Source organism: Pyrgilauda ruficollis, unplaced genomic scaffold, assembly GCF_017590135.1.
Source record: "Pyrgilauda ruficollis isolate IOZ18807 unplaced genomic scaffold, ASM1759013v1 scaffold70, whole genome shotgun sequence".
Lineage (NCBI taxonomy): Eukaryota > Metazoa > Chordata > Aves > Passeriformes > Passeridae > Pyrgilauda > Pyrgilauda ruficollis.
The window spans coordinates 1,948,987-1,959,889 of NW_024528822.1; positions in this window are offsets into that span (position 1 = coordinate 1,948,987).

Consider the following 10,903-nt stretch of genomic DNA (forward strand, 5'->3'; position numbering starts at 1 on the left):
CTCTGGGTGAGCTCCAGGCTAGCCATTAGATTTCCCCTGCTATTACTCTACTGTACATATTCCTAGTAGATTAGAGCAGAATTTTTTTTATACGCTCTTCTATAAAAAGTGTGCTATATTGATTGCAGCACAGTGAGCTGCTGTGGTTGATATCCGAGCGCTAACCCAGATAGGGATTAGCATTACATCAGCCATCAGGCGAGGGAACCTGGCGAGCTGCCAGCCTGTAAAAATGGAAGACATTTGCGTCACTGTTCCCTTGGTAATGCTTCTTGGAGCCGTGTCAGCTGTCCCCCGAGGTTGTTTCCTTAGTATGTCAACAGACATTCCTGAATCTTTAATGCTGAATAGCTCTTTTTCCTCTTCCAGAAACACTTAGGTGACAGTGTAGCTAGTGTCTCCTGCTGCCCTATGTATTAAAAAATTATATATCTATGTAGATGAGGCTTAATACTTTTTGGGGGAGGGTCACAGCAGTTACAGTCAGATCTGGGTGAAGCACAAAGCCCGTCTGCAGCAGGATTGCCGTTTGGATGCACAGAGGAAGCAGCAGCCCTGTTCAAAACCACTCCTCTGCCTCCGGAGCATCCCACTGGAGGGAGTGAAAGCATCTGTGTTAGATCAGTTGTTGGAATTTGCTAACATTTGGGATAAACTATCTGACCTTGCTGTAGGAATTCCAGTTCCACACAATAACTTCAGGTTAATGCCCGAAAGCTGTGGGACTGTGTGCGCAGTGACCTCTAGCTTCCGGAAGACATTTGTAAGTGCCAATTTTGAGAAAAAGTCTGAGGTTTTATCCAATGACATTTTCACCTTTCTGCCTCTCTGTGCAGCCAAATGGTATTTTCAACCCGAAGAATTAAAATGCAAGTAAAATACACTGCACAAAATTTGAGCATGTGCCCTTTCAGCTGAAAGTAAACATCCGCTATCAAAAAGACCTTTTGTTCTTAGGTGACAGTTTAAAGTTTGCTGTAGTAATTAATCACAGACTTGTAATTTAATAGTTCGGGAACAGAGACCAAACAAGTAATTCTAAGAAATCACTTCGTGAGTAGCTTAAGTTTGGTCAAGGAGCACTACAAAGTGCTCATGATAATTTATCACTGCTGTACGCATTTCACGCAACCCACTGACCGAGCAGAAAAACACGCTGCTGGTTGAAACTCAGCTCTGCCAAGGGGACAGAGAGCTCTGTCACTCTGCAATCTTTAGCCAGTACTGAAGGACTTCCAGATTCCTTGTGAGGAATTTGACCCCAGCGCTGGAATTTGTCTCCTGTGTAGCCCCCCACGGCGAGCAGTTTCCTTAAGCAGCGCTGGGCAGGGGGCGTAGGGAGGGAGGCGCTGGCTGGCTTAGGGGCAGCAGGGCAGGAGGGGCATTCCCGAGCACCCCGGCCTGACAGGCTGCGCTAGCAGCGAGGAAGGGCTGAGCCCTTCAGGTGAGGCGTTTGCACAGGCCCATGCACAGACACTTGTGAGGGAGCTGATGCTCCCGCCTGAGCCTTGTGCCTGTTTGCCCTTACACTTTACCCTCTCCCCGGTCTCCAATTCTCGTGGCCAGCTTTACCCTTGACAGGCAGGTGATGAGTGACTCAATTCAGTGGGAGAACACGGAGTGCCCACTACAGCAGCATCCCTGGGGAGGAGCCAACCATGCCTTCTGCTGCCTCAGAGTACCGGCAGAACTGGCTTTCCCCTTAACCCCGGGACACCTGAATCCCACATAGAGATAACCAAGCTCAGCTGCTTGGTTTGCACCCCAGCTTCCCTACAGAGCCTGGTGCTCATTGGGTTGGAGCCAGATAATGATGGGTTCTACACTTTTCCCCATGCTGCCACTCCGCTGGGAGAGCTGGAAGAGGGAGGTAGGAAAAATGTGACTCACGAGGGTAATCCAAAAGTGGGACAGGGTCATATGCTGGAGGCAGGTGGAGAGTGCTGATGTTCAGACCTGGGGGTGTTTGGCTGTAGCTTACCAGCCTGGCAAGAGGCAGGAGCAAGGCCCCAGCTGAGCAGCTGGGCTTGAACACAGATGCCAGAAGCAGAACTGATCCCAGCTGTAGCTGCTTTTGCCTCTTGGCTGCTGCAGAGTGGTCTGTGTACAGGTCTGTGGTTGCCTTCTTGGGGGAGGTTGCCTTTGTGCTGCAGGGACAAGAGGCTGAGGTAGAAGAACGCCCCCCCCCCTCCCCCCCTTCCCCAGCAGGATCAGCAAAGGGAAGTGAAAAATTTCCTTCTTTGAGACAAAAGACAGAGCTTGTAACTCAGCCCTCCAAGGACTGCCTCCTTGCCTACATTCTCCTGCTATGCACCCCAGATTTCTTACCAAGTGAGATGAGCCCTAGATCTGACTTCAAAGCCCTGACCCTTCCTACTGTCAGCCCTGTGGCTCCTCTGTGTCTATTGCTATCACGTATTTCTATATATAACACAAGGCTCCTGTCTGCTGCAAAGGGTGTTTTCTGAGGAAAAGTTATACATTGCAAAACCTTTAGAAACAGAGCCTTGAAAGCACAACTGGTCAATCCCGACTGCTTGTGTCATTACTCAAAAAAGATGGTTGAATGAAGGTCAGCTCTTGAACAGGTTTGAATTTTTATGGTTCTGTGAATTAACTTTCTCCTAGTCCCAGAAAGATGCAAGTTGAGGTCTTTTGTACCACCGAGAGCTAGGCTTTGATAATCCCAGTGATATCTGAATCCCCAAAATTTCTGTCCCTCAAGAGTACTGCTTACAGTCACCAAGTAGCTGCACCTGAAGGAGGTGGGTGCCAGCTTGCACTTGAGCTCTGCACTTTCTATCAGCTTTCCAATAGCATTTCCTCCCTGTTTCTGGGTGCAGTTCAACACTCCCTTCCTATGCACCTAAAGAAGGCAGTGGGAGTCTTGCCATTGACCTCAGTGAATGTAGAGTATCCTGACGGCACTGATAATGATCTACAAAGCCCCAAATAAGTTCAACTTTTTATGTCCTCTTCCCATGCATGATCCAGGATGAAAAGCTTCAGAGGCTGTGCTGACCAGCTTTTATATCTGTCTGAAGAAAGCTGGTGCAGCTTTGACATATCATGTTCTTTTGCCTCATTTAAACGTGCCAGCTTAATAGGAGTAGTTTTGATCCATGATATTCTGAAACAGAGAACTGAAACTTGCTGGAGGACTAGGCAGAATCTTGCCTCTGTTTGTGCTGCAGCAATACTCCATTAAATTAGCCCTGGATGCAGTCTGGCAAGCTGATGTACATCCATACCAATTTGCTAGGCTGTCTGCAGGTATTCCCCTGAGGACTGGATTCCAGGGTGATTTACAGTTAATCATTGTTTCCCCATGACTTTGTGCTTTTTAAGCCAAATGCTCAGTATTCTGGGCAGGTGTCATATGGTGCAACTTCCTGCTGTGGTAAGCAGAGAAAGTCAGTGGCAGCCCGAGGAAATACGGAGTTAGGAAAGTGTGGCTTTCTGATGGTAAACACAGGTCCTCAGGTTGCTTCCAATCTGAAGGACATTGTTGCTTTGGCTTCACTTGTTTTCCTCTGTTATGGAAAGATAGCACAACTAGCATATTAAAGACCCAGCACTGAGCCTTTTGTTTTCAGAGTGGAGTTTGAAATGAGTCACCTACAGGTGAGTCAACTCATAAACTGCATGGAGAGGGTGACAGATGCTATGGTAGCAGAGGAGGAGCTATGCTGGGCCCACAAAGAAAGGAATCACATGTCCTTTTGTGATGACAGAGTATTTAGAAACTCAGGCCTGGTTTTGGGATGGATACTCAGCCAAATATTCCCATTAAAAAATGACTTGTCAACTAACTGTGTTTGTCCACCCAAAGCAGGTGCTCTGTATTCAGCTGTTTCTCCTAACACAGGAAAGAAGCTTGGTTCAACTCAGCAGTCAGCTCTGCTCAGAGCACAGTGCAAAGGAAATTCCATAAATATCAGGGAGTTTGAGTTAAAACAGTGTGTACAGAGACTTATTTGAGATTCCAGATGTTTTGAATTGTCTTTATAAAAATAAAAGAGTCTTTTAATACTTCATCCATGTTATAAAAATCTGCTCTGTTTGTGTTTATCCAAAATTCATGTTTGTCCTGGACATTTCATAGGTTGGTGCTAATGGATATCAACAGTGCTATGACTCCATACATCAATTGCAGAAACCCAGCTTGTCCTCCCATGCCCTGACTTAGGAAATCTCTTGCTGGAGACTTGGGCCAGGACAAGGAGCAAATGAATGTTTCCTTGTGTAGCTGCAGAATGTGGCTATAGTGAATGCTTGGGAGACCAAAGGGCAGATAGCCATGCTGAATGGAAACACTGGCTATTTCTGGCTAGTATGTGCCTCATGTGAGAAGTGTATGCTGTATTTTTGGACACCTCTGACAGCCAGTGAATGTTCTTGGGGGCATGGATGTGAACAGGACAAGATTTCTGAACCTTGAGGACATCCAGATAGGATGTCTATGAACTTGCCCTGATGGGCCAAGGAAACATTACTGTGGGTAATGAGTGTTCTGTGAAGCAAGGTAATGTTTCTATCTGATTTCAGTGAAAAACCACAGTATGTGCCAGGTATCATGTTCATAAGATGAGCTGGTTTCAATGAAATCTTTCAACCAGCTTGGCTGTTTCTTGATTTTGGGAAAAATTCAAAAGCTACTCATAGTTGATAATTTCTCTCTCTCTCTCTCTCTCTCTCTCTCTCTTTTTTTTTTTTTTTTTTTTTTTTTTTTTTTTTTAAATTTGTGATTCCTGCTGTTGCAGTTGCCAATGGAAATTATTATGTTCCCCAGACCCAACCCTGGACTAAGTATCTTTAATGGGATCCCATCTTCTATGCCAATAATGGTAATTCCTTCCAGGCAAGTTACTCCAATTCTACCCTTCCATTTTGGGGCTTCCTTCAATATAGTAATACATTTCCCACTTATTTCCCTTAGTAATTTCTGTAGCAGACTTATGTTCAGATCCCTATACTGGCTCTGGATGTGTAGCAGATTTTGGAGAGGGATCTTAAGTGAACTGCTGTCTTGGTTGTAGGCTTTGGCACGGGTGAGTGATGGAGTGAGAATGATGATTGCTTGTGTGGAGGATGTTACCTGAAGATGTGTCTCAGCAGATGCAGGGTAAGAGTCATCTGACCAAATGTAGGTGTCTCTATCTGAGTATTCATCTTGATTCCCTTTATAGTCAATAGAGAAAAATAAGCACTTCTGGAGTGTGATTCATCTTAGTCTAAAGGAGATGTATAAAGTAAATCAGATGATTCACACCCCAGACATGCCTATTTCTCTGCATTGAATATGAAAGGTGACTTGCTCAGATGTAGATATCTAAAGCAGAGTGAGACAAATCCCACTCAAAGCATCATCTTTGAAATGACAGCTCAGGAAAATGTGCAGAAATAATATCCTCCCAGCTAAGCAGAGTTCAAAGAACCTCATCCACCTTCTGTACATCTTTTCTCTACACCTGCCATTACGAGAAGTGTGTTTATTGTAGAAGATATGCCACAAGTTTTTTATTTGTTGACTTCTTCAGCAGGAGCATTAGTGCATTTTTGCAGGTCTGTAGTGTGGAAGGGAGCAGAGAAGGTCTGTGGGTCTGACCCACGCAGAAATTGTGGTGCAAATATGAGAAGCGTGGTCTGTAGCTCAAGGCTCGGTACTGTGGGAAAGCAGCATACTGAACCTTCATGTTGCCATGGTGCATGTCTCTTGCATCTCACACAGTGGGCCAGGGAGTATTAAACACTAGTTAGACTGAAACAGCCTCTAATCTTTGTCTAGAAGGAGAGAAAGGTTGCAGGTGGGAAAAGGAGTATAAGTTGGCTTGCTGCTATACTGTATTTTGTAGGAGAGATCCCCCTGGAGCCATTTTGAGCTGTCCTCCTTGCTGACTTTTGTCCATCCATCCTCAGGGAATTCTTAAGCTCTGACTGTGCTGAGTCAGTCAGTGCTTGGCTGCCCTGGTATATCCTCCTGTTGACAGTGTAAGTAAGCTATTGCAGTGAGCACAACAGGAATAACGAGGCCTAGAGTCAGATTAGTGCAGACGCAGGCTTTAGAGACATAAACAGACTCCTCTTCTTGTTTTTGCCCAGTAATGTCCTATGGGTATGTGCATTTTAGAGAGTTTTCTCCAAGTGGGAATTTCCATCTGGAAGCAGCATTTTAAAGAAGGCAATCAAGCCAGGACCCTGCTGGCATTGGCTAGGGAAACATGATGGCTCATCAGTTTCCTTCATTGGATCGGTGCCACCATGGCTGCTCACCAGCCGCTGGATGGAGAGCGACATCTGCTCAAGGTGATCCCTAGGCAGGAAAGGGCATGCAGAAAACAGGCACAGCCAGACCAGATGTGCAGTGACACTGTGATAGAAGTGGGACAGCAATGTTGTAACCACATGAACTTTAAAGGGACTGTGATCTCTGTGACACAGTTGCTCTAGTTCCAAGGGCAGGGGGGTGTTTCCTGCAGCTGAGAACATCAAATAATTAAAGGAGAAAAAAAGTGGTGTGTGGAAGCAAGACACTCTGAGATGGATTTTAATAAGTTTTTGTAATATTACACTTCCAAAATTGCCAGGCATCAGTGGTGGGTCCTTCGTTTGCTTCCAAATATGCTGGCAGTTAGAGCGCAATGCCAGACTCTGTATTGGCTCAGGTTGGAAAAGATGATTTTGGAGGTCTTATACAACTTAACTCTGCAGTGAGATGACTTAACTTTTTGCAGGCCTTTGCCACTGTGTTTTGTTGTGCATTATATGAAGCCAGAGGTGATGTGAAGGGACCTTCACAAACATCTAAGAATGAAACACTTGCAATTCAGTGTGAGGTCTGGTGGTTTACATCAGAGGACTGTACTGCAGAGCTGCCGGGTGAGAGGCTGTGGGGCTCCAGAGTTTAACAGGGTGCCAGGGTCCAAGGCCAGCAGTCTGGTTACACAAAGGATCAGAGCAATGGCTCTTGCCTCAGCATCAGGTTCCCAAGAGGCTGAGAGCTGGAGTACTGGAAAAACCGGACAGATCCCTTCTCTTTCCCAATCAATCCTCTGTAGCAATCAAAGTGAAAGAATGGCATGTGACTCTAAGCTGCGGGCCTAAGCTCCTTGACAAGTGTTCTGGGAAGGGGCTTCCAGTGGTCTTGCAAGGCCCATACCTTTTCCCCAAAGAGCTGACAACCTTGTCGTTTTGAACAGCCAATGGGACATGGAAGAAAGAATCAAGATTTTGGTGCACAGCTTCATCTCGTGTGTGCCAGTTGTGGTATGAGACTTCATTCTCCTCCTCTTCAACAAGAACAATTTTTCAGGAAAACAGCCCCACAACCTTTTAGTGTTTAGATGCTGCAAATTTCCATAAAGGTTTTCTTCTGCTTTCTTGGGCAGGTTCACTTTTGATTTTTTCACCATCAGTGACGTTTGCCAGCCTAGGCTGAGAATAATGTTGCAGTGACTTGAATTATGCATCTAGTAAAGTGCATGGGATTGGCATGATATGGTATGAAGGAACCCTCAAAGGTTTCCATTAGGATCAGGAGGTTACTCCTTAGCCTCTTTCTCAGACCAAAATAAGAAAAAACTCTCACATGCAACCCAAAGAGCAAATGAGGTTTAGAAAATTTAGTTCAATCCTTGAAAAAATCCAAATAAAAAAGAATAGAAATATTATGGACTTATACTGATAAACATATTTTAATACAGCTGATTTGACTTTCACAAAAAGAACAAAACAAAACAAGAAAGAGCATAGTACAATTGAGGTAATCTGGAATGTAGAGACACCAGAGAATTTCAATACTTTAATCACAAGTTTTTAACCTTTCCTTCTGTCTCCAAAGTTTTCTTGGGACTTTTTTTTGCCATAGCAGAATCATTGTACTTCTTGCTTCATTCCCTGTGGTATGAGCAGATGGATCTGAAAATCATCAGCGAGCAGTGAAAGTAATGCAGGTAAAATGAAATTGCTCCCAAAGTCTGGGAGGAGCACATGTGGGGAAGAGTATTTCATTGCACAAATTCCACACTGGTGGAATGTGTTTTTTTCTCCCTGAAATTATTTCTTCATGTGATCAAGGCTTGTGCAAATGGAGGTTGACTGTATATTTACTCAAGGTAATGAACACAGATTACATTTTGGAACATCTTCCTAACACTTGAGTAATGTTGACTTGTTCCCATTCCCTCCCCTTTGACTATTATCTCCTGTTTAGTGTTTCTTGTTTAATCTAATAGGCTAATGGGTCATCTTCTGGTGTTGCCTGACTCAGTAACGTGGCTGAAAGCCTGTGGATATGTCAATACAAGCAGGACAGAAATGAGTGGCCAACAGGATTGAACAGGATGGACTGGTTACAGAGACAGTGAAGTTCATCAGATAGTGAAACGTCCAATTGCCTTCTAGCTCTCCTGTGGGGTGGTTGTTTTGGTTTTGATTTGGTTTTTTTTTTTTTTTTTTTTTTTAATTTTGATTAATATTGATTTAATTTTTGATTAACTTTGGTTAATATTTAGGCTGCAGCCATAAAATCCCACTGTCTTGGTCAGCAGGAGTTTGGTTAAAACTGTTTCTGGATCAGATGCATATTATTCATATGACTTCAGGTGTCATGAGAATGAGTGTTTTCAGAAGTACAGACACATTTGGAGGTGCCTTAATTTTTGACTTTTGTGCTTTAGCCTCTTGGAAGACATTTCAGAAAAATTGTCCCCAAACTGGTTCCCACAGGATTCAGTCAGAGGAAGCAGTCACTTCATTCTTTGTGATTGCATTGTAACCTGGCAAAACTAGGTCCTCAGACTCACTGTCTTCCTGACTTCTTCACTCTGTAAAGGTGTATTTGCCCCTTCTGATGGAACTCAAGAAGGTTTATTCAGTAAACCTGAGTAAATTTCAGTAAACTCAGTAAATTTATTAAGTAATGCTGAGAGTATTAGGAGGGTATGAGTAGGGAACTCAGACAAAAAAAAAAATAGCACTAAACTGAAAAGCATTAGCTGTCTTCACATACCACTATTTTTTTCTCTCAGTAAAGAGCTTTAGAAAAGCTTCTCTGATTTTCATCTGAAATTAAAATTCCATATGCAGTATATTAAGTGGCTAATTATGTCATTCATTTTACAGCCTTCCTCTGAATGACTTGATTGAAATGAATGGATTTTAATCTTGGGGGGCGGAGGGAAGGAAGGAATAAATGCTTAGAGGTTTGTTCTGTTTCAGCACTTGCATTTTGAAACCTGAGTTAGATGTTTTAAACAAATATGGAATGTTTTTCCTGGAATTAAAAACAGGACACTTTTGCTGTTTGATGACACCTTTTGGGATGTGGTAATTGTATGTGTGATTGACAGTAGTTTAAGAGGGCAATTCTCTGGTTCAAGGAAGCAAAGGAAGGCAGCGGAGGAAAGTGCGAAGGAAAGTGTTCTAACTTACGATCTTATTAGTTGGGCCATTAAAATGTGTTCAGTCATTCATTAAAGCTTATTCATAAAATTCATTATTCATTAGGGCACTTTGAGGAGTGGGGGGGGGGGGGGGAAAGCACTGAACAGCAGCAGTCATTTATTTACACTAGCAATTTCATCATGGAATTAGATCATGGGGCCAGATTCACCTCTGCATTTCAGCAGTTCAGTTTCACTGACATCATGGAATAGCTACCAATTTAGACTAATCTGTGGCAGTACAGAACCCAGCCCATACTGCTTCTTTAAGAGGGTGCCTTGGGCAATTTCTTTGTTGCTTTATTGCTGTCTAGGTCTTGGGAAACTTTACAAATGGATAAAAAATTAAAGAAGTATGAGAAATAGATCTTCTCACTGAGCAATGTACAACTGAATCATTCCATTGAGATACTTAGTGGGAGATGGATGTGAAAAGCATTCACATTAATAATTAGTATCTCATTTTAAAGAGTTTTTACCCCTGCTGTTCTGACAATTTTGAAACAAACAGTTTAGATTTTCAGTCCTCACATAAAAGGTTTGGGGTGACAGCAGAGGACAGGAAGGGATAACACCAAAGCTCTTATTTTGTTAATATGATATACAGCATATAAGATCACTGTAGGCAGAAATTGGAAAGAACTAGTAAATTACTGAACTCATGCTTTTGCAAGGAAAGCTGTGTTAGGTAATGATCATTCTTCTTCATAGCAGCACTGATGTTCTTCTTCCTAACTGATTTTTAGCTGAATCTCACTGATGGAGCAGCCCATGTGAGGCTAAAGAAGTGACTTAGCACCTCTTAATTGATACACAGAACTGTCTGCAGGCTTTCTGCCTGGGGGTGAATGTCACGCTTTGGAAATTTCAGGCAGAATTTTTAAAGCTTGTTTTCATAGGCATTGCTCATCCTAGAAATCCTACATGTTATTTTATGATTTGGGTTATTACTGTAAGACTACAGTCTTACAGTAAGAGATAAAAGATATTTCTTTCTGTATTAGTGAACAGCAGGTTAGGAGACAACAGTAAGGGAAGTAAGGGAACAGTAAGGGAAACTAACACTGAAGACATTCCTTATCTGTACCCTGATGCCACAAGTATTGTATCATAGATGGGGTGGGATTGGCAAGAAGCAAAGTCATAGCACAGCTGCTCTGTGGGTCCTTGACCTCCACCATTTCTGATCCTGAGGGGAAGGACTCAGCACTGAGATATGGCACCAATCACATGGAACCTGAGGAAGATACTGATCCACAGGTCTACTAAACCAGGTGGTATTATGGAGGCACAGCATGAACTTGAGCTTTTTTTGGGTCTCTTGTTTTGCTTTTTTAAAAATCCTTCTTCACTGTGACCTTGAACTCTCCTTGTTGTGCAGGGTGATGATGTAAATCCCAAGGAAACAGCCATGTGGAAAATCTGAAGCTTGTGGTCATGGGGCCAGGTTCTCTGATGAC